Source organism: Nanorana parkeri, unplaced genomic scaffold, assembly GCF_000935625.1.
Source record: "Nanorana parkeri isolate BGI_ZX_2015 unplaced genomic scaffold, ASM93562v1 scaffold796, whole genome shotgun sequence".
NCBI lineage: Eukaryota > Metazoa > Chordata > Amphibia > Anura > Dicroglossidae > Nanorana > Nanorana parkeri.
In genome coordinates this window covers 268,406-294,214 of record NW_017307064.1, presented here as the reverse complement: position 1 = coordinate 294,214, position 25,809 = coordinate 268,406, and positions in this window count along the sequence as shown.

The window sequence follows — 25,809 nt, the reverse complement described above, 5'->3', positions numbered from 1 at the left end:
TAGACTAATATTAAGAAACTATGAGTCACAGGCGTATAAAGTAGCTTACGAGATTGCCAGTCCAGATATGACAGGCACAAATAATATTTTTTAAATCATAAGCAAACATATTGCTTTCAAAACAAGCAAAAAATAAATCCAATAAAAAAGGTTAAGCTTACTCTTTATATTGAATTTATTCCATATTCTGTAAAATGTCAAAAACTACAATTAGACAGAAATTTCACACACCACTCTGTTCATTCGTACTTTGGCCTGCTGTGGTAGGCATTGAAAATCATTTCAGACCCCTACGTGAGAAATCCTTTCATGCCTCGAAATATGCCATACTGTGTTTAGGCACTCAGATATTTGTCTTGTTTATGTTGTACAGAGATAAAAAATCAGTAATCCTGCACACGCAGGCCTTTATCTTACTCTCCCGATTTGCAAAGTGCACTACACATCAGTGGCATGATATAAATGCAAACATATGTCCTGTACAAATACAAAGCTTGGTTCTTAATGCTTCTGCTGAAAATTAGTAAAAAAAAAACTTTAGTTAGGAGGCAGACACATACACGTGTTATGTACAGTGGCATTTTTGGCTTCCTCGCATTCCCAGGCTCTAATAGAGGAGAGTGCTTGAGGGAGAAGGAGGCCTCACTGGAATTTCCTGAGGCAGCATACAGTTTTGCAAGCAAAACATACCCTAAGCACAGATGATCTTTTGTAGACAAGCAGGAGGATATTTTTATTTATTTTTATACATTTGTGTTGGTTTTATTTTTCAGTGGTACATTTACAGTCTTGCAGAGCAGACTTTATGTCGTTTCTCACCATGAGAACCTGTTCTTCCAAGGGCTCAAAATATTCACAAAACACTTGATCATTTTAATAAGAATTTTATGAATGATCCTTTCTTTTCAGGCATCATAGATCATAAATCTCAGATCAGTCGTTTAGCTTTTAAATATGGAATGCATGTCTTTTTTTTAAGGTTTTACACACTATATGGGCGGTTTGTTCTGATGTGTGATACACAAACTATCAAACTTATAAAAAGCTGTTTCAACAGCCATGGCATACAAATAAATAACAGTATGCATTTGATAAGGTGGTGAGGTTTTAAAGTGAACCTGTGTGTTCCTTATGCAGGAAAAATCAACAGGTTCACATCAATGCTTCTCCTCATAGCTGTTTATAATTACCTTTCTTTCCTCCACTCTCTTACCCCCTTCTTGTCAAGTGACACCACTGGTGTGCAGCTTTCACCAATTGCTCTATCCCTGTAATTTACTGCAGGAACATGAAGGTTGTATCTGGGTCCCTCCAACATCAACCAAACCCTAGGCTTGCCTTGTAGATAATCCAATCTTGTCTATTGGTGACTAGAGATCTTAGCATACAGTATTACATTTTTGTTTTTGGCTTTAGATATCCTTGTTTTCATTGAGGTGGGTGAGTTATTTAAATTCTGCTACTGCTACCCGATTGCCCCAGGCCTTAATGCACAATGCTATAGTTTCTGGCCAGGTGGCACAAGGGACTGAGCGAAGAACAAGAGTACCTCAGGGGTACCAGGAGTGGACCAAAGCACAGCTGTTGAGTATCCCGTTACAAAGTCCAGAGGCTGGTAGTGGTCAGGGAAGGCAGCAGATAAGTGTAATGCAGACACAGTCCAAAATCAGGGCAGGTGGCAGACGAAGTGTGATCCAGAAACAGGTTGAGGTCGAGGCAGGCAGTAGATGAAGTAAAATCCAGAAACAGCCTGAGGTCAAGGAAGGCAGCTGATGAAGTTTAAACCAGAGAAAGTCTGAGATCAGGGTGGGCAGCAATCAGAAGAGTAGTTAGTAGAGATGCACCGATACCGAGCTGGCCAAACAGCATGGAGCCAGCTTCCTGGCCAATCAGGAAGCTGGGTGGCGGGTAATGCCAGGCTCCTGGATTCCTAATTGGCCAGGAAGCCATCTCCATGCTAGTGGAAGAAGCGGCATTGGTACTCGGTATCGGCGAGTACCGAAAGATGAATATTGGTACTCATACTCGGTACCGAAAAAACAGAATCGGTGCATCCCTAGTTGTTAGTTTCCTGGGCAAGAGATCAGTAAAACGACATTCCAAGGATAAGGCAAGGTGGGCAGAAACAGGCAAGACAAAGCAAGGAAAGGGAAAGGGAGACAGGTAGCAAAACACTATCACAAGCCCAGAGCCCTGGGTATGTGATCCTCATATAGAGCACCACGGTGCTGCAGACACTCAGAGGCTAGAAAACTAGGCTGAATGAGCCAACCCGCTGCCTAGCAACGAGAACGCCTTCAAAAGCTGTGCCATGGCCAGGCAATGGAAGCAGAGGGGCATTGCTGCCAGACACAGGCCTGTTAGCCAGCAGCCACTGATGCTCAGGCTGGGCAGGAGAAAGCAGCTGGGTGGTGGGGTGAGCAGTTGGAGCATGATCGTATCGCACATTTCTAACTTTATAGTGAAATGGTACCATAGATAAATATGCTGGGTAAAATAGAGTAATGGCAAGGCTAAAATTCCTTTCCTGGAGAAAATTCTGCTCTTGGCAGTCTTCATTGCTGGTTACAGATGCTTCATCCTTTAATCTGTGCTAAGGGGGCATAGACACAATGGCTGATCTTCCACTTCAGCACATGTGATGACCAAGTGCCTATACCTGGAGGAATGAGGTCAGCCCTGTAGGGAATTAGAAGTGGCATTTCCTACAGGAAAGGTAAGTAGTTCACCTCTCCTATAACTCTTTATTTATTCATCCTAGCAAGACTGTTAACATAGCTTTATGTTAATATGTAAGTCCACTTTAAAGGTTAATACCAAGTAGCAAAGTTTTGTACATATTTTGGCCTTTTGACTTTACGTATCAAGCAGAGTTTAAATCATTATTATTATTTCAGGCCACCATGCAGTGTTTTTGCATATAAACAGATTATTCTGAATTGCCTATTGACAACCTCAAAGACAATATTGATCATCATTAACTGCTTGAAAAATATCCAAGTCATCTCTTTGGTTATTTGTGGAATTTTACATTTATCTAACTCTGTCACTTTGTCTCAGCAGCAAAATGTTTACTTGTCTAGCAGGATAATATGCTCCATATTATGTTGGCTGTTACCCCCAAAGTTTTGTGATGGGGCCCCATGATTTGTAGCAACGCCCCTAGGAAAAAATGTATAACTTTGCAGGTCTGGCCAAGTTTCAGTACTTTGAGAACAACTCTCTGCCGACACTGTCACATTAAGCATTTTTTGTTTCACACATATTGGCTTGTTACAGGCTTGTCACATGCCCACACAGGGCAGCCCATTCATTTAAATGGGCTGTCCTACACATGACAAATATGTCAAAGAAGCATGTAGCTGTTTGAGCTGTGTGCTTAGTACATTTTTTGACCATGTGGTGTTGTGCACATCAAAAAGCATGTCTTGCTTGCCGCATTTAGGGTGCCCTTAATGATAATGTCTCCGCACACGGGACAAGTGCATTTTGTGCATTTTGCGAATGCCTGCAAATCCATGTTATTTTGCGCACGTGCAAATGTTGGCAAAGTGAATGGGTCTGATTAGCAAAAACCTCTACATTTCACTATAAATAGGAGTAGGATAGTAACAATAGACCTGCTTCAGTCAGAACTGCATTAAGGAACCTAAATTGTTTTTAATTACCTATTACTAGTCTCATGATGCATTAAAGTGCTTCCTTTGGAAGTTTGCCATGAGATTAGAGAAAGTCTGAGATCAGGGTGGGCAGCAATCAGAAGAGTAGTTAGTAGAGATGCACCGATACCGAGCTGGCCAAACAGCATGGAGCCAGCTTCCTGGCCAATCAGGAAGCTGGGTGGCGGGTAATGCCAGGCTCCTGGATTCCTAATTGGCCAGGAAGCCATCTCCATGCTAGTGGAAGAAGCGGCATTGGTACTCGGTATCGGCGAGTACCGAAAGATGAATATTGGTACTCATACTCGGTACCGAAAAAACAGAATCGGTGCATCCCTAGTTGTTAGTTTCCTGGGCAAGAGATCAGTAAAACGACATTCCAAGGATAAGGCAAGGTGGGCAGAAACAGGCAAGACAAAGCAAGGAAAGGGAAAGGGAGACAGGTAGCAAAACACTATCACAAGCCCAGAGCCCTGGGTATGTGATCCTCATATAGAGCACCACGGTGCTGCAGACACTCAGAGGCTAGAAAACTAGGCTGAATGAGCCAACCCGCTGCCTAGCAACGAGAACGCCTTCAAAAGCTGTGCCATGGCCAGGCAATGGAAGCAGAGGGGCATTGCTGCCAGACACAGGCCTGTTAGCCAGCAGCCACTGATGCTCAGGCTGGGCAGGAGAAAGCAGCTGGGTGGTGGGGTGAGCAGTTGGAGCATGATCGTATCGCACATTTCTAACTTTATAGTGAAATGGTACCATAGATAAATATGCTGGGTAAAATAGAGTAATGGCAAGGCTAAAATTCCTTTCCTGGAGAAAATTCTGCTCTTGGCAGTCTTCATTGCTGGTTACAGATGCTTCATCCTTTAATCTGTGCTAAGGGGGCATAGACACAATGGCTGATCTTCCACTTCAGCACATGTGATGACCAAGTGCCTATACCTGGAGGAATGAGGTCAGCCCTGTAGGGAATTAGAAGTGGCATTTCCTACAGGAAAGGTAAGTAGTTCACCTCTCCTATAACTCTTTATTTATTCATCCTAGCAAGACTGTTAACATAGCTTTATGTTAATATGTAAGTCCACTTTAAAGGTTAATACCAAGTAGCAAAGTTTTGTACATATTTTGGCCTTTTGACTTTACGTATCAAGCAGAGTTTAAATCATTATTATTATTTCAGGCCACCATGCAGTGTTTTTGCATATAAACAGATTATTCTGAATTGCCTATTGACAACCTCAAAGACAATATTGATCATCATTAACTGCTTGAAAAATATCCAAGTCATCTCTTTGGTTATTTGTGGAATTTTACATTTATCTAACTCTGTCACTTTGTCTCAGCAGCAAAATGTTTACTTGTCTAGCAGGATAATATGCTCCATATTATGTTGGCTGTTACCCCCAAAGTTTTGTGATGGGGCCCCATGATTTGTAGCAACGCCCCTAGGAAAAAATGTATAACTTTGCAGGTCTGGCCAAGTTTCAGTACTTTGAGAACAACTCTCTGCCGACACTGTCACATTAAGCATTTTTTGTTTCACACATATTGGCTTGTTACAGGCTTGTCACATGCCCACACAGGGCAGCCCATTCATTTAAATGGGCTGTCCTACACATGACAAATATGTCAAAGAAGCATGTAGCTGTTTGAGCTGTGTGCTTAGTACATTTTTTGACCATGTGGTGTTGTGCACATCAAAAAGCATGTCTTGCTTGCCGCATTTAGGGTGCCCTTAATGATAATGTCTCCGCACACGGGACAAGTGCATTTTGTGCATTTTGCGAATGCCTGCAAATCCATGTTATTTTGCGCACGTGCAAATGTTGGCAAAGTGAATGGGTCTGATTAGCAAAAACCTCTACATTTCACTATAAATAGGAGTAGGATAGTAACAATAGACCTGCTTCAGTCAGAACTGCATTAAGGAACCTAAATTGTTTTTAATTACCTATTACTAGTCTCATGATGCATTAAAGTGCTTCCTTTGGAAGTTTGCCATGAGATAAATATAGGGGCTCTGTTGCTGCTAGTTGCCTGACTGTCTTGCTGGTCTTCCTTCTAGAATACTTTCTGAAGTTACTGAGAAGGAGCAGTAGTCCTGGCTGCACTAGCTGTATTGGTTATCAATTCAGAAAGTAATGAAGCCAGAGGAGCAGCACGGCTGGCTTTTTTTAGAATAAAGTCAGCAATGGCAGTTCATGTATTGCTTTTTTTTACAGGTTTCATTTAACACTCATGATCCAAAAATGAATTAAAGAAGACGTATTGGGAGAGTAAGATGTCACTCAACTCTCAGTCTTTTAACTGCAGAGAGAGCAGTGACTGTCAGTCACCGCTCCCTTCACGGATTCAACTCCACCCCGTTCCTTCAGCGCTTATTAAAGGGGCAGACTGCGGAGGGGGTGGTCATAGCTGGCTCTGACTCTACAGAGGCAGAGCCAGCTGTCATTCTGGGAGCCGGGTGGATGACAATAATATTGTTGGCATATAGCGGGCAGTAGCCTGCTATATGCTGACTTTGCCTCACTGGAGTACTATGTAAATCTACTCCTGTGACCCAAAAGAGAAGTAAAGACACTTTTAGGGCCCATTCATTCGCACCAGTAGCTGCGCTATACTGCATGGCTGCTGGTGTGCATGTGCTTGCACTGCGCTGCACTGAAAAAAAGTACGACATGCCATGCTTTTTTTAGCAATGTGGTGAGCCCATCTGGAACAAGGCAAATCTCTTTGTCTGGTGTTGTGGATGCCCTGGGAAAAAGGCCAGCACAGCCCCAACACATCCGGTGTGAATGGGCTCTAAATGGCCATACATGATGAATAGTTTGATCAGCTACAAATACTGGTCATTCCAGTATAAAATGTTTAATGCCAGACCCCTGGCACTGAGATGTTAAAACACATGGTAAGAATTAGGGTAAAGGCTGAATATTTTAGCCATAATATATATAGGATCATCAACAAATGTAAGAATAGCTGAAAATGACCGGCTTACGAAAGTGGATAATGAATAACATTTCTGTATATAGCTGCTCTAAATTCAGAGGTCTCATAATAACATACAGGTGAGAGAACATCAGTGTGAAAAAGGAATGTCAGCTTTCCATAACACACAGTTTAATGTGTCATCCAAAACTAACTAAGCCAGGTGTGTGTGTACACATAAACCAACGGTGCCCAGGACATTGCAAAATGAATGCATGCACTATATGCCCTTGCTTGGCATGAATAGAAGCTTAGAAACAGGCCCAGGCTGCGTTGTCTGCACATCTGTAACTGAAAAATAGAATACAGAACAAGGGGTGCCATGTCGCTGAGTTCTAAATGGGACATTTAAAAATACCCTACAGTCAAAACAGGTGAGTGTTTATGGCTCATGAATTAGCGACTTTATTTAGTGACGCTAATGCATTCTAACCTCTCATTTTAAGAGTGCTCTATGTGAATACAAACAGTGTGCCATTTATATAAAGAGAAATGTACTGCTTTTTCCATGCTGTTTTCAAGCACAAATGGCATTTTTATTATGTATAATAAAATAAGACTATTTGATTTTTTATTCCATTTATTTATATATATTATATGTTATATAATTTTATCTATTTTTTATTATACTGTATTCATACTACTTTAAAAAGAAACATCACTGATCATAATTTCCTAGCAAAGCCTATTTAGGGGAAAAGTTGATTGGCTAAGATGGATTTTTCCAGCCATTCACTATAGTTTTCTCTAAGGGTGCCCATACACTGTGCGTATTTCGGCCGGTACACACAGTGTGTATCGCTGTCGGCACCCTTTCAGCGGTCATCCCTCGATCAACTGATTGAAGGAGCCGGACGAAAAAATATTCGTACGACCAGTGCTGGCAGCCAATGGCCCCTGTCAGAATACAATTCAAACAGCAGGATTCCTCAATTGACATGCTCATAGTGTTGATAGAGGAATCTACTCTATTTTTTTCATTCAGCCCGTGGGTTGAATGAGAAAAATAGAGCAGTGTATGGCCAGCCTAAGGCGGTTGGCATCTGCAGCGCTCCTCCTCTGCTCTCCATAGTTACAATGATGCAAATTTTCCTGCCGTGAACTTGCATGTTTGTATAATGATTATGTCTAAGAATGTGTTTGTCGGCTGTATTGTGCATGCAAGACTGGCTTCCGTCTAATGTCTGACGGAAGCTTTACCCGTCTTAAGCCTCAGGGCTTAGATATCTTTAGCTGATAAAATGACAGCATGCAATCCTGCCTTTCATAGGATAAACAGGATAGATCTGGTCATTTCCTACTCTGCTACAGTAATAAGTGCTCCACTAACAAAGCGAATGTCAAGGACACACATGAATAAACAGTAAACATTTGTAAAACTTTTCATTTCCATTTTAAAATATTTGGTGCAGTTTGCTCAATCCACTTAGCAAATCCAACTTTGCATAGTGACATGTAAATGAGTTCTGCACTGATTATGGATCACAGATGTAAACAGTGGAAAGGGTTCAATTTAGTTTTCAAATGAGCTGATTATCCAGCAAAGCAATGCCTGTCACTAAGAACAGAATGATCTGCAATTTCACTTAGATACTATACCGATCAGCTCAGTCAGCCATACAATTCGTATAACATTTACTTTAACAACTGTGTGCTATAGATAATGCTATTAAAGCACATCTCCTGATTTCTACAGAATTAGTATTACTTCCTTTTTGTACTGACCATAGATAATTTTCATATGAAGCAAGGTGGATCAGTGGTTAGGAACACTGCAATATATTAGCAGGATTCAATTCACATTAGAGCACTCTGCATAGAGATTGCTTACCCTCCCTTTCTGTGAATACATTTTCTTGGCTGCTTCCGTTTTCTAATTCTACCTAAAACATAGTGGTAGGTTAATTGATTTCTGCACAAAGTTAACCTGTGGCCAGTCTACGAGCATTCAAGTATTTACATATTCTTAACAGGCAGATACTGAACTTTAAAATAAAATAACTTTAAAATAAGCCCTCACTGACCTCTGTAGTTGCAGGCACTGTGGAGCAATCCACCCTCAAATTACACAGGAAAATCACTGAAATTGTTCAAGTTGGTTCTTTCAGCAGCTCAGCTCACCCTGGTTACCTCCTCCCGAGCACCTGTATTGTATTTACGCTAGAAATTAGAAGGCTGCCAAGTAGAGATGAGCAGAATAATTTTGCTGAAATTGATTTTGACGGGAAAATACAGATTTTGCTTCTTAAGCCGTTTATATGAAATTTGCTTAAGCATTGTTACCTTTATTTGGAAGGGGGATATTGGACACATTAAGGGTAGCTTACATAGTTCACATGGTCTTGATAAAAATGGACTGAGCTTCGTCAAAACGCTGACAATAAAATGCTTTGACTTATCTCCGCTGCAAGATCTGTGAGTGCTTCTATACCTACTTTGGATTTGTAGGTTTGTTTACATGATATTATTTAGTGTTCTTTATATTTTTATTTGTGTTTCTTTTCCATGTATTCTGTCTTATTTGTGCATTGTTTTAATATCTTCATTTTTATTTCTTTTCACCAGTACCCTACAATGTGGTGTAGGGTACTGGTGTAATCTGTAGTTTTTGTAGAAATCTTCTGATTTATGCCAAGATTACTGGGAAAATGAAAACTCTCAATTTCACTTGTCCCTATTGCCTTATTACTGCTGGAGAGGGGAGCAGAATGAGCGACTTCTGTGTTTCTGCTGTGAACTTCAGCCACTTGGTGACCAGGTGTTTACCCTTCCTGGCCAGGCCATTTTTCAGTATTCAGCGCTGCAGTACTTTGACTGACCTTTATTCCGTCATGCAACTCTGTACTGAAATGAATTTTATACCATTTTTTTGGGGACAGATAAAGCTTAAAATTGTGCACACCCGCAAAATCGAAAAAAACTACCATAGCCAAAATTGACTATAGGGGATGCTTTAAAAGCTTTTACCTCTCATCAATTTAGTGTTATCAGTAATTAATGGCCCTAAAATTATTGCTCTCACTGTGATGTTCCCGGCAATATGTAACATGTGCAACGTAATAGGCGCAATCGTCGTTTTCGCACTTATGCACACCCGACGCATGTTTGCAGGCATGTATGTATGGGTGGGGACTTTAAGAAAATGTAGATTTTTTTAAAATTATGTTTCATGTGTGACTTAAATTTTTTTTGCAACTTTCATTTTTTTTTTTCCTACTTTTTTTTTCCTACTCACTGCTGTTCAGCCTATTCTTATAGATGCCGAACAGCAGTGAGTGAATAGCCGAATCCTGCTGAATCCTGCTGAGCTCAGAGGGACCGAGCAGAACAGAAAAAGAGTTTAAAAAGTTAAACGGCCGCCCAGGAGAGAAACTGTTTCTTTTTTTTTCTTTATTCTGACACAAGCGATGTCAGAATAGAAAAAATAAATAAATATTTTTTTCCCATTGAAATGCATTGCTACATTACTATTGGCTATTTCAATTTGCAATAGCCAATAGTAAACTAGCATTGCACCCACCCTCTGCTGATGGACCTGATGGAGAACTGCAGCAGAGGGCGGGTACAATGCTAGTTTACTATTGGCTATCGCAAATTGAAATAGCCAATAGTAATGTAGCAATGCATTTCAATGGGAATTTTTTTTTTCTATTCTGACATCGCTCCGTGTCAGAATAAAGAAAAAAAAGAAACAGCAGTGTTTCTCTCCTTGGCGGCCGGGAGCAGGAGACTCCCGGGGCGCCAGGGAGAGTTAGCTGTTTGGAGATCAGTGTCCCTGGTTAGCAAGTAACCAGGGACGTTGATCTCTCTGCAAGTGGCCGGAGCCAGCCGTAAGATCACGGCTGGCTCCACCCAGTTGTCAGAAGCAGGCTGTCGGCCGGCCAATGGCCTGCCACTCAGCCAGCTTTGGCTTTCAGCACGGCTCAGCCGAGCCAATGCATATGTGTTTGGCTCGACTGAGCTGCTCGGCCAGGTTCGGGAGCTGTACGGGCTATAGTGAATAGCCCGTACAGCACCCTTCGGTTCTACTGAACCAAAGGGGTCCTGGGTCCTAATCTAGCTGAAAGATCGGCCGAAGCTACGGCTAGATCCTTCGGCAGCTTCGTGAATAGACCACTTAATGTTATTGTTATCACATAGGGGGCTAAGAAACCCTCTATGTGATAGCAAAGAGCATGTGACTTTATTGAGACATCAGGGGTCTCCAAGACCCGTAATGTCACCTAGGACCCCCCAAAGAAGCTAATGAAGCACAGATCCATGGCTGCACAGACCGACTCGTTAAACAAGCGATCCGCCCCTCATTGTTTTACAGTGCCTGCAGCTACAGAGGTTAGTGAGGGTTTGTTTTAAAACTAATTTACTTTATTAGTAAGAATATGTAAATATTCCAATGTCCACAGCCTGACCACAGGTTCACTTTAAGCAGACACTAACTAAAGCCTGGCCCATTTTGATTTATACTTGGCCTCACTGCAATGTTTATTCAGATAATGTAGATTATAAAAATCCCAAGAGTGAGCAGTTAAGAATTACAGGTTCCATTGGAAAAAAACCCTGGTCCAGTAAGTGAAGATACTACCAAAACCCATGCCCCCATCTAAGGGATCAGTCCAAGATGTGACATGAAAGTATCAGTCTACCCTGCCAAATGCTTTTTCAGCATATGTTTACAGAAATAGACTTAATATTTCTGACAACGTGAATAAGAGAAAGCGTTCAAAGGCCATTTTCTCTCGCCTCTTTGAGAGGAACAAATTCTACCTGATCTGTATGTAGTGCCCCCTAGCGGTCAGCCAGTTACTTCACTGGGGAAGTAAACAGTAATGTTTTTCAGTGTGGATTGTTGGAAACCTATCCCATAGCTCTGGCTCACTCTTTTTGGTCCAAAGGCCTTTTCAAGGAATTCACTCACATTTGTAACATGGTCATGCAGAGCCCCAAATGCTGCCCCATCAACACCATGATGGCTGACACCCCCGCCCCTACACTCAAAAAATTAACCCTTTTCTGTACCTACTTGGCAAATCTCATTATCAGTTGTATGACCTTACAAAGGGCTAAAGATCAAGAAGCATTGTACTTTAATGAGAGGAAATGCATTCTATTCCTCTTTGTCTTGGTAACAGACTTACTTACTAACTGTTCAGAGCAGATTGCAGTCTGGCCAAAAGCCTGCTTCAAAAAAACGGTTAAAACATAAGACATTTTAGTTTTATAGTATGTTCAATAATGGTACAGGCCTATAACTTGTACAACATGATGGATCTTTGCTTATTTTGTTTATTTAATACTGCTAAATGAGCTAGGAGAGATTATGGGTGCATCTTGGAACCTATGCTAAGGGAATTAACATATTGGAACCTCTTATAGTACAACAGGGAGAATCTGTCAGACCCCAGACAAGTAGCTGTAATTGTAATCACCTGGATTTCTTCTTCTATAGTAATGTTTATTTCTATAGCTTGTAGGGAGTTTAGCATCTTAAAGATAGTTATTTATTTTGAAGAGTCTGAGGCTTTTAGTTGTGTCATCTGTGCAGCAACTCTTCTTACACCAATTCCACCTTGATATACAAAAGAGTCTCTTATGAGGGTTAGGGAGCAGAGAGGAATTGAGGAGCAAACAACGTAGCAGCATGTAACAATGAGAAAGCCATGATAATTGCATTAATCTAGTACATTGTAGAATACAATGATGTATTGCATTGTATATTATTATGTTGAGTTATTTGTCTCACATCAAGCACTATTACAACTTGTTTTTCTGTATACATTTGGTATTTCCCACTGTGCTCCCTACTTCTTCCATGTTATGTCATTCTGTTGCTGGCCTTTATCGCAGACACTAGGCTTGGAAGATCTTTGTCTTTCCACACTTCAAATGACCAGAAAACATCCTCTGTAAATTGGAGAGTTAGGCCGCCTGTGGATTATGCTAATTGAGCTGATGACCATACTGCTTGGAAGGATGAAGGTCCAAACGAGGTGTGTCAAAGCAAAAAAGTGGCTCTTGAAACAGAACATGAGACCTGCAGTGCTACAGCTGGAGCAGGCACAGAAGTTCAGAAGGTTCTGGACTTCCACCCGCAGGCATATTGATGATTTATGGTGAGAAGGAAGATCTATTATGGACAGGGGTGTCCCTAGCCTTTATGCCGCCTGTGGTGGCTGGGATAGTGGGGGGCAGCCATGCTGAATGGTGCACAATCACTGGGGGGAAAGGGGGTGCTGGTGGAGAGTGATGCCTCTAAGAGCCGGGTGAAGAGATGTTTGCATCTCCCTGCCAGCTCTTAGCAACCTCGGTGCCTGGGAAGCTGCGAGGGAGTGTAGCTGTGGCTTCCCATCCAATCAGGAGGGTGGGCGGGTGGTCATATGACCGCCTGCCAGGCTCCCTGCTTCGTTACTGCACCCCTGCTGGAAGAGGTAAGGGACTGTTGAAGAGATGAGAATCTAGGTTCCCTTAGGTCTGTGTATGTATGTAATATATATACTGTATATATACACGTGTGTTTGTACTTTTGTGTGCACACCCTGATGCAATAGGCTGCGCACGCCTATGCTCCCAAGCATGCAACTGGAAGCACTGGCATTTTTTCCCATGTCATTCTAAAAAAAACATTAAAAGTAGTACCCTCCCCCCACTGTAATATTTATATTCATTTTTTTGTACATATATGTATATATTTATTTATTTTTGCTTTGCTACATTTTCCCATGGCAATGCCAAGCTCCTCATGCCCTGTTTGACAATCCTTTTCACTATTAGTCTTAAAAAGGGCCAAAATGTAGTTTCAAGATCCCACCCAAGCTTCAATGGGGTTCAAATTTAAGTTTGTAAACTTTGGACTGTATGCAGGATTTGATATGAACGAAACCCAGGCACAATTGCTGTTCCCTAGTTGTAGCTATATAACTGATATAATTCACTACATTTCATAATGATTTTATGATGATGATCTGCTGAGCATATATGTTTATATCAGTGGGGAGGGGGAGGGGAAGAATAAGAATGACTTGGTCGGTGCTGGCTTATGGAGGGGCTATAACAGTTGCACCGGCTTTCTTAACTGTCCATTCTCTTCTCATAGTGACTGGTGGGCTCCAATAAATTTTTTGCCAAGTTTGTGCAACTGTAATTTCATCTCAAAGCTGTCTTTACAAAAATGTATTTTGCACCAAAAGAAATGGCACTGTTTATTTTTTTACAATGCTCTTGTGCTCCCAGTTGTTCCACAGTCTACGAAGCAGAATGAGCAATAACTCTCACTATTCTAAAATGTGTTGACTAGAACTGAATGCAGAAGTCTTAAAAGTGTTGTTATTACTGCCATGGCACCAAATATACGAAAAGTTAGAATGCCATAAATATATATTACAAATATCTGACAGAACGTGGTGCTTAGAAGTACTATCACATCTGGCCATGCATCTTACGAGTGACTTGGAAGCCTAAAGTTATAACATTTTCAAAATGAAATCCCCAGACCTCGAGTCCTACATCCAAAATGTTTACAGAGAGAGCAAGCTAAACAAAACAGAGGGAGCTTTTAGACTTTATACCTTTGTTTTAACAAAAAGTAGTCATTTGGATTTCTGTAATAAATCATGTGGCACATTCACTAAGAATTTTACAAGATTGTCCAATGGCACTGTAGGGGTATTGCATCAGATTCATTAAATCGAATCTATAGGGGCCAATTTACAAAGCTCAGTGAAAGCTTATCTGTTCTTATGTTGCCACTCTTTATTTTTCGTGCTAAAATATGCAACTTCCAAAAGCTGGAAATGTTATTGCGTAATCAGTTTACCGCGTGGTACATGTGTGGTACGTTTTTTAAACAGCCGTGAGGTTATTTTATCTATCACTGTGCTAAAATAACACTCTTTGTGCCATTTTAGTGCTTTTGCAGTACATTCTTCTAGCAGATGAGTGGAGCAGATGCCCTGTAGATAAGGGTTTCCTTTCAGTTCCTTTCTCTTTTGCTGCATGCCAGCTGTTGCAGAGGAAGGCCTTTAAAGCTCAACTTTAGCATTACTTTAAGTCTTGCACAGTTGTCCAGGCTTCTCTTCTGTCATATAAAGTGTCAGCCTGTACAGATCGGGCTGTTCCCTGGAAGGACAGGTGCTCCGTGTGATTGTACGCAGCAGCCTGTTCTTCTCTATGGGAGTAAGCGGCCGAGCTGCACATCCGTGTGGGTGCCCGTACGGATCTGCACAGGCTGACACTTAGCTGTGTGAATGAGGCCTAAAAGGGTTGGACTGCAGCAAGTCAGATAGAGCCTCATTTTCTGGCTTCCAGCATTATCCCAGCCTTATTGTCCCTGGTCTCTTACCTGTCAGCTCAGTGCTTGATTTAGGGCTGAGGGCTCTTGAGAGGAGTAATGATTGGGGTGCTGTCTCTATTACCCTGCTGCTCCTCCCACCGGAGGAGCCTGCCTGCATTGCATAAAGCAGAGACCCAGTGATCGTAATATCAGATAAAATACGCTATATAATTATAAAAGAAAATTAGCATGTTGATGAGGTTATGAAAGGAAGAACCAAGAAAAGCATATAAAAAGCATAGGGAAGCACCGATACCGAGTATTTGGGTGAGTCATTACATGCCGCCCGGCTTCCTGATCGGCCGGAAAGCTGGCTCCATCCTCCCTCGTCACCAGGGAACATGGAGCTGGCTTCCCTGCCAATCAGGAAGCCGAGGGCAGGTAATGACTCACCATCTGGCTTTTTGATTGGTCGGGAAGCTGGCCAATCAGGATATATATTAGGGATGCACCAATACCAGTTGTTCGATATCAAGTACGAGTACCGATATTTTTTTTCGGTACTCACTGATACCGAATGTCTATACCGGAAGTCAGTCCCATTAATGAAACTGGGTGGCGTGTAATGACTCGCCGCCCGGCATACTGATTACGCGGAAAGCCAGGCGGAAAGTTATTACACATCATACATTCTTGATTGGCCAGAAAGCCAGCTCCGTGCTTGACAATGGAGCATGGAGCCAGCTTACCAGTCAGTCAGAAAGCCGGGCGGCGAGTCATTACACGCCTCCTGGCTTCCAGGCTAATCAGTAAGCTGGGCGGTGAGTTATTACACACCCCTGGCTTACTTAATGGGACTTCCGGTATCAGTATTCGTTATCGGGTATCAGCGAGTATCGAAAGAAAAAATATAAACTCTAACTCCAAATATTCAAATTAGTACTAGGTTATAGAAATTACAACTACATGCTACCTTCTTTCTCTTTCCCATACAATAGCATTAAATTCATGTAACAAGTAATGCTTTGTTTCTAGTTCACTATTCACCTCACTTGCAACATGCATTAGATATAATCAGAAATCTGCCATAACCCCACCCTGAGAGAGGTGATAACTCTACACGTCAATTATGAGTGCTAAAAGGTAATTTCCTCTTTGTAATTTGCCTTTCAAGCATATTTTTGTCTTTGCGTTCATTACAATAACACCTAACATTTTTCATTTATAGATTCCTGGAGATTCTCTTTAAAGTTGACATTATATTAGTAAAATTATGCTTGTAATTTTATTTTAAAAGATTAAATCATACGAAAAAATGTTTATAGCTATACATTTAAAATTACTTGTACCATCTTAACAGTGGAAAGAGAGGCGTTCCTTAGTTGATAGCCTTAAAAATTCAGATTTGTTTACTTTTATAGCCTGAAAATCTCCCAAAAATTGGAGAAATACTGGGAGTAAATTAACTTTTGGTGCAGATATGGGAGTTAATCGCCAAAGTATTTAAAAAATGTAATCTTCTTGTTCCCCATGACTATACTGCAGTAAATCTTTCTCAGAGCTCTCTTCAAATGTTGTGCAGCTAAATAAGAATTTAAAGGGGAGAGGAGTGCAGCCCTTTGTCATTTAACATTTGATATCTATATATTCAGTTATTAATGAATTCATTACTTAATTAAGGTAGCTAAGAAGGCCCTCAAATGCAATTTTCTCATACATGCTAGGGACTAGTAAAGCAAAATTGGTCAGTATAATGTTTAGTACCAAAGTTTGTTATAAAAGATCTTCCTACATCCATAGAGAGTATGGATGTGCAGCAGGTACAAGCCCCAGTCCCCCTTAGATGATTGTTTATTTTTATAATATTAAAGGGGAGGGAGGGTGGTTGCCCCACTTCAAGGGAAAGTTTTTGAATGATCATATGTATGTTCCTAAAGTGGAACTAAACCCGCCTATCCTCCTATTCACCGAGGACAATGCCATCTTTAGAATTGCAGTTGCTTTGGGCTGCACGCATGACCAACCATTTGAGGTCTTAAAAGATTGGTTGGGAGCTGACATAAGCACACCGGCAACTCTGACAGTTATCGATAGAGCCATGCTTTGAATGCAGTGTACACTATGCATGCACTAGTAGAAAGAATGTAAATACAAGCACTGCAGAAAACAACTTTGGTATGTTTGATTAAGAAAGTGTAATACCATTTATTTAACATTTCTAGCTTAAGCTTTCTTTCGATCAACAAATAAAATATTTTATATACTCTAGTCTTTCTTTCAGGCAACATTTAAAACATTGTAATACTGTAGCCCAGGGGTGCCCATTAGGTTGATCGCGATCTACTAGTGATCGCGATATCCTGTTCTCCTGCCGTGGGGCTTCTCCTCTGGATCTGTGCTGCTCTCCCCCATCTGTATGCAGCGGGGATCCGAGGATAAGTGAAGGAACCGCTGCAGCCGGTGGCGGGGAGGGGCGGAGGAGGGAGCCGTTGTCACAGAACTAAGGCCGAGCGGTGGGGAGAGAGACGCTCGCCAGGATCTGACAGCCGGGCCTCTCTCTCTCCTCACCGCTCGGCCTTAGTTCTGTGGCAACGGCTCCCTCCTCCGCTGCCCCGCGGCTGAAGTGCTTCTTTCACTTCTCCTCAGATCCAGATGAGAAGCTGAGCACCGCTGTGTGTGTGGCCGAGCGGCGGAGAATCGGTACATATCAGGGATATGTTCCAATCCTCTGTGCAGGAGTGTAGGAGTGCAGGAGTGTAAATAACTAGGGACACATAGCACTATGTGTGCCGCCCCAATAGGGGCATAGAATATGAGATGCATAGCCTCAGTTAATATTAGCATTGTTATATAGGTTAGAATTTATATAGTGTGATTTGCCTAACTATTTTCTCATAGCTAAATCCATGTGTTATCCTATGCTGCCATCTAGTGGCCTTTTGTTGTAATATACATGTCTTTCTGTAATTATTCCTCATGTGACGACGTATTTCCCCCTAGTGTACGCCCCTTCCTTCTTCCTGTGTGCAGTACTTCCTGTGTCATGGCCACAGTGAACAGCCACATGTAACAAGGACACATATGTAATCTGCACAGTACGTAGGAAAGGCATCATCTTTTGACCGCACAATACTATAACCGTTCAACTGCTGTTCCTATCATCTGCTGTAATCCTGATGTAAAGAATAAACACCTCTTTTGAATGAATCGGTATTGACGAGTTCAGCTATCTGACGAGGATTGTCCGCAGTGAGTATATCTGCTTATACAGGCCAGGCATAGAGGTCTCAGCAAGGGATATATTTCGCTATCACAACGATCGGAGTCAGAATACTATGTGTCCCCAGTTATGAATGAACAGGATGTGATTTACATCACTTCCGGTTCATTCACGAGTTTCTCAATGGGGAGTAGCACTCTGTACAGAGGCTCCTCCCCATTCAGAAACTGGATTGTAAATATTTTCTGAATGAATGGGAAGCCTCTGTGCCATTTAGCCTGCAGAAAAAGAGATTGAGAACTTTGTGTCCTCAATTTCTTTTTCTGTTTTAAAAGGGAAATATCAGGGGGATGTTAAGACCTCTAACATTTCCCCAAAGCCCCCCTAAGAGTTAAAAAAATGTTAATTAAAAAAAAAAATAATAATAAAAATTTCAAAAAAAGAGTAAAAAGATTTTAAAAAATCCTGGCGGCAGGACGCTGGGTGATGTCACACACCTGTTGGGGGGGGCACATTTTTTTGCCTCGGGCGCAAAATGAGCTGGCTATGGTTATGCTCCCGCGGTGCTCGTGCAGCTGCTGGCTGAATGTGTCAGACGCCGCAGGCAGAATGGGGCAGGACATCTCTCCCCATGTGCAACGTCGGCCACACGAGCACCGCGGGAGGACAGGACTGGGGCCTCTAGGACGCACTGGAATGCAAGCCGGCCGACTCCCTGCATTCAGGGGTGGGAGGGGGTTGTGGGGTTGTATTGAAGTCAATGGTACCTCAGCCACGCCCCCTGCCAACAGTGCGATCTGCAAAAATAGTGCTTGCAGCATTTTTGCGGATCGTACTGGACCGGAACGCAGGCACTAATGTGCCTGGGTTCCGGGTGCAGGCAATCGCACTGTGGGAGGCGCCTGGTTGCGGTGCCTGCCTGCTGTGCCATGTACTTCAATGCACCGCCACGCCCCCTCCCGCCCCTGAATGCCATTGAGCTCGTCATTTGAAAAGTAAAACTCCAGACGAAAAATTGTGGGCGCCCTGCTGTAGCCAATAAGTGATCCAACAGGTCAGCCATAAGTTTCTAGAATTCAAATAGGTATTTTAAAAATAAAACACCTTAAGCAAAGCTGTGGGCCAGGGGTCTTTAAAAAAAATCCTGTGATAAGTGAGTATGAAGGCTGCTATTGCTGACTTCTACTGAAAAGACTAGCTCCCTGGCTGTCATCCTGACCTAATAGCTTCAGCATTTTCTACATTACTGATTCAGAACACGTGTGAAGATTAGGAGTTCTGCCTATGCTCTCATTTTCAAGATCTACATACTTGTTCCAGATCAGCATCTCAAAGTCAGAAACAGCCAGCCTACTAGCAATGGCAAATTTAATATGTCTCTCAATACAAATCAAATTACTTCTTTTCTTTAAAGAAAGGAGAGGTTAATAGCTATTGATGAGATACTGCCATTACCAAATATAAAGAGGACCTTTAACCATATCTTTGAAATAACAACAAATACACCTTTAGAAATGTTTATTAATGACAATCTACAAACACATACTTCTAGATAATTGCCAGCTTTTTAGTCTTTACATACCTTATTTTTATTTCCCTCCCCATTCTTCTCACAGAGATAATTTTACTGAGGGCAGATTAATCTATCTCCCTTTACTTTCTTGAACTCTGGCCCATGTGACTAGGACATGTGACCATGCCCATCATCTTAGGGAATGCGACTGCTTGTCGGAGCTTACAATGTAAAAGAGAACAGCAAGTCATAGAAAAGATGGTAACTGTGTGGTAATGAGTTGAAATTTAAATATAAATATTATGAGCTCAGTTTATGAAAGATTGAGTTTTAGGAAGTGGTGTGACATCCATACTGATATGTCAGTTAGTAATTTAGCGATGCACATGGGCATTGAAGAGGTGAGCTAAGTAGAGAGATACATTTATTGGGGTTATTCACTATTGAGCCGAAGGATACAGCTGCAGCTTCGGCTGATCCTCCCGCTCTCTTCAGGCGAACCGAAGGGCTGCTGTAAGGGCTATTCACAATAGCCCGTACGATGGCCGAAGGTAGCCTAGTGGCTCAGCTGAGCCTAAGGCATATGCTTTGGCTTGACTTAGCTTGACAGCCGAAGCGAGGTGAACGGCCTGCTGAAAGCCAGCCATTCGCACCTCAAATGACAAATGACAGCTGGGCGGAGCCAGCCATGATCTGGGGATAAAGTTTGATAGCAGAGGGCCAGGATTGGGTAAAATGTTCTCAGAAGTAAGAAGAGGCAAGTGGGTAAGATAAGTAGAATTGAAGCAAGCTTTATATGAGTGCACATGTCCCAGTGTTCTGAAGGTTATGTCAGCATGTAAGTTCAGAATGAGCAGGAGGTGATGAGTGCAGTAATAGAGAGAGGACAGGAGTTAAAGTCAAATATAAGGCTGTGTGGTGGAGAAGAGTGATACAGATAGGAGAGTTTAAAGTAGCAATAAAGTCTGGGCATTTTTTACCGTAATGCATTCTGTGCATTAAGGTAAAAACCGCCCAGTACCTTTGTCTCTTCCCCGTCCCGTCCCTCACACTTACCTGTCACCGCCGCCGGTTCATAAAACGATCCTCCGTTCCTTGTCCTTCCTTGTGGCGGGGGGAGGATACTGATGGCAGAGGAGCCATAGGCCCTTCTGCCATCAATCAAACTGTTGGGCAGAGAGGAGGGATATGGCCTGCCGCTGGGCCATGTGTGTCTGTGGACCGCACGGTTTTCAATATATGGAGATGTATATGGGACCACAACCACGCGACAACCACCAAAAAATAGCTCCTGCACCTTATTGCACGACAGGCAATTTCGGCCACGCGATGCAACGCAAAGGTGTGAACAGGCCACATTGACTTAAATGGATATCTGTGTTCTGCACGATAAATCACCTAAGTGTGAACCTAGCCTAAGATAGGCCAAGGCCATAAAACATTAGCTTTCTGACCAAACAGATCAGGAATCTATTTCAATAATATACAAGGTAAATCTATCTAAATAGTATAGACATACAGGTGAAACTTGAATAATTAGAATATTGTGCAAAAGTAATTGCAGTAAGTGCTGCAAAAGGGGCCCAAACCAAGTACTGAGTACATATGCATGCTTGTACTTTTCAGAGGTACGATATTGTTCTATGTACAATCCTTGTTTTATTGATTGCATGTAATAATCTACTTTTTTGAGGTTGTGGATTTGGGGTTCTTGGGGTTTTCATGAGCTGTAAGCCATAATCATCACAATTATAACAAATCACAGCTTGAATTATCTTGCTTTGCATGTAATGAGTCTATCTCATATATTAGTCTCACCTTCTAAGTTGCATTAGTGAAATAAATGAACTTTGCACGATATTCTAATTATTCGAGTTTCACCTGTATGTACAGTTGTATGTTCATTCAGTATAACAATGTTACAAAGGACTGTAGGAAGAGTTTCACACAGAGAGACAGTAAAGCAGAGGTTAATTCAGTATATCTGTAAAGGGGAAGGGAAGAGATAATGAGAACATGAATGCATGATCTGCAGCTCTGTTAAACTGCCATTACGTGTCAAAATTCACACTTTGGTTGAAACTGACATGGCAAAAATAACAATGCTCCATACCAAGAGTTTCTTTGAAACATTTAAAATAACAGCTAAATGCACACTTAAAATACATTTACATTTACAATTTTTCCTTCCAAAAGATTTGTAAGGGCCGGTTCATACCACAAACAGTGCGTCCCAGAGCAGTCAGGCTCTAGAACGCACGGTAGCGCACTACGGCCGGCACCCTGCGTTCAGGGGCATGGCGGTGCATTGACATGAATGGCACAGTAGCCACGCCCCATGCCCGCAGTGTGATTGCCTGCACCTGAACGCATGGTACATTAATGCCTGACCACTCTGGAACGCACTGACCGCTCTGGAACGCACTGTTTGTGGTGTGGACCGGCCCTAATTCTGTCCAGCCAATCTTGTGATTTTCAAGATACACATCCAAACAAGTGACACGTTTGTGCTAATTAAGCAGTCCATCTTCTAGGTTAAACAATTCAGATGCCTATGTGGATGGGCTTTTGTGCACATCAGAACTACTGCTCTTTCCATACAAGTCGATGGGAATACAACAGCAGCTTAACCGCCTTCTTGGATGCTTCTTGGATGTAAGTGGCCATCCTTGTATAAGGTGCCAGTCTGTGCGACCCTCCGCAGCCCCCCCTCCAATGGTCCTGAGCTCCACTGTGCCCGGTGCAAGCTGGCTCTGTGACAGGGGATCAGAGGGAGATCAGTACACGATCTTCCTCCGATCCCCTCTCCGGTGTCAGAATGAAGGAAGTGATGTATATTACATCACTTCCACATTCTACTGTCACTCTCCGGCTTCAGAAGCTGGGGAGAATCTGATGAAGCAGATCTCTGCTGGAGAGAAGCTGATGAAGCACATCTCTGCTTCATCAGCTTCTATGGGGGGTCCCTAGGTGACATTAGGGGTCTTGGAGACCCCTGATGTCTCCATAAAGAGGACCTGTCACATCCTCTTTGCTATCACATAGATGGCTTATTAGCCCCCTATGTGATAACAATAAAGTTAAGTGAAAAACAAAATAGGAAAAAAAAGCAAAGTTGAAAAAAAAAATTAAAGTCACACATAAGAATAAAATAAACAATTAGAAAAAAAATGTCCTACCCATACATACACGCGTGCAAACATGCGCTAGGTTTGCATACGTGCAAAAACGACAATTGCGCTCATTACACCACACATGTTACATATAACTGCAAACGTCGCAGTGAGAGCAATAATTCTAGAGCCATTAATCCCTGATAACACTAAACTGATGAGCTGTAAGCTTTTCAAACCGTCGCCTATGGTCAATTTTGGGTATGGTAGTTTTTTGGGATTTCGCGGGTAAATGCAATTTGAAAGCTTGAAATGTTTGATGTCTATTTACCCGACGTTACCCCGTATTTTATATTTTACAAAAAAATTGGGGTAATAATAAATGTTTCATAATATAATGTAAAAAAAAACTTTTAAAAAAAATTTCCAAAAGTTTTCCTTAATATAGTAAAAAATAAAACCCCCAGTGGTAATTGAATACCACCAAAAGAAAGCTCTATCTATCCCCAAAACATGGTATAAAATTCATTTCAGTGCAACGTTGCATGATGGAATAAATTTCAGTCAAAATATCGCAATGTTGAATACTGAAAAATGGCCTGGCCAGGAAAGGGGTGTAAACACCTGGTCTTTAAGTGGTTAAAGCAGGATGGTGCAGCTTAGAAGGAAGATAAAAGAAAACTAATAGTTTCAAAGTAGGTTTTAGTAGTTTCAAATACAAATCCAAAGTTAAAAATCCATGAAGCCTTTCTCTTCAAGATCCTTTTTGTTTTTTGTGCCCTTTAAAGTTCTCAAAACGTTTAAAGTTCAATCCAGGGTTTTTCACAAGGATGAAATCTCCTTCTCCTACTACTACTATGTTTTCTGAGTTCATTCAAGTTATTTTGTATTTATGTGTTATTTATGTTGGGCACATGAAAAGTACTTGCTATAATTTCTGTTTCTTCCACCTCATGCTGTAATATAACAAAATGTCTTTTTTTTTTCATGGCTTTTGGATGTTTAAAAAAAGAAGGCTTTTACTGGTAAACAACAAGTCTAAAATATATAAGATGGACATATAATCTTATTGGAAAATCATTGTTGAAATGGTTGGTCTGGCATCAGGGTATCTTTTTAACCACTTTAGTACAGGGATATTACACCTCCTCCTACATGGCCACTTTTCCATTTTCAGTGCTGTTATATTTTGACTGACAATTTTATATCATTTTTTTGAGACCTTTCTTTTGGTGGTACTTAATAACCACTAGAGTTTTTATTTTTTACTATATAAAGGGAACAAGACCAAAAAGTATGAAAAAAAACCCCTTTGCTTACTCTCTATTATAAAACATATCAAATAAGTAACCTGTCTTCATAAATGTAGGCCCAAATGCTTTCTGCAACATTTCGGATAAAGAAAACAACAACAAATTATTTAGACCAGGGGGTGGGCAGCTCCGGCCCTCCAGCTGTAGTGAAACTACAAATCCAATGATGCAATTGCCTCTAGGAGTCATGCCTGTGGCGGTCTTACATTGCCTCATGGGCCAGAGTTGCCCTCCCCTGATTAAGACTGACAGGACTATTCACAAAAGGGTGAAGAGTTTGGAGAAGACAGGAGAAGTGAACAATCTAGGACAGCATAGCTGAACTGGAAAGTGAGCTGAATTGGAGAATTTTTCCAAATCAGCTATTTTTTCCTAGATTGTTCACTTCTCCTGCCTTCTCCAAACTCTTCACCCTTTTGTGAATAAGCCTGTGTGTAAAATTTACAGTGTCTGCTAGCTATGGTATATTTATTTTATTTTTATTTATTTAATTTTGGTATTTATATAGCACTGACAATTTACGCAGTGCTTTTACATTGACATCAGTCCCTGCCCTCAAGGAACCTACATTCTAAGGTCGCTATCTCACATGCATACATACTAGCCCAATTTAGAAAGGAGCCAATTAGAGTTGGAGTGTGGGAAACCAGAGGACCCTAGCACCATAGAAGGGCCCAAAATCCAAAGAGCACTTTCAGGCTTTCAAGGGGAAAAATTATGTATTTAATTTCCTGACTACATATCACATTTTTGGAGGCCCTGAAGTGCCAGGATAGTAGAAACACCCACAAAATGGCCACATTTTAGGAAGAAGCCACCCTAAATTATTTGCTAAGAGGCATGGCAAGACTTTTGAAGATTCATTTTTTTTGCCACAAGTTTTTAGAAAATGAAGAAAGAAAGCAAAAAGTATTAGAATTACACCCCAAAACACAATTGGCTACTTCTCCCAGACCAGCACTTTGCAGTGAGATATCTTGGTGGATGGATGAAAGAACATAAACATCCTGTTTATTCTTCAATTTAAGTGCCAACAAGTCAAAAGTCAAGACTCCCTCCTTTTCAGCTTTGTGTTGACAAGTCTTTGAGGAAAGCCTTTGCAATTTGGTCTCTTTGTACCCTAAGCTAGGGTTTTCTTGAGGAAATTATGTTAAAGTGGTACACTGAAAAATAAATTGTCCACATAGAGGTGGTATCCGTAAAAAATTAGGGGTGAAATTAGGTCCCACACTATCCTCTATTACTACTCATAAAAGGTGAGCAACCAGGGTTTTCAGTTTCCACCTCAATACCTGGTTGGGCTAGAAATAAGGGGATGACAGGTGCTACTAAATTAGAGGGTAGTCACAAAGGATATTAAACTGCCTCTGGAACAGTAGTACAAGCTCTTTGGGTCCGTAGTGCCCTAATTCCTCGTGGCTGATATTGCAACACCCCACTGCTAGTGAATTCTTCTTACAAACAAGCCACACTTCCATGGATCTTCAAAAGTTAAAGGAACTTTATATTAATATAATGAATACATACTGTGAAACAAAACTCCCATGTGTATAACACAACTCACGCGTTTCATGGATTTGGCTTAATCATAGTAAATGCTTCCTATAGCAACATTATGCATCTCACTGTAAGTTACTGGTCTGTTCTTAGTGGGATATTTACCTGTTTTGTCAATGCTTAGAGAAAGCAGTCATATGCAGTGGAGTCCATTCTCGGTGAGACTTTTTCCCCTGCCCACCC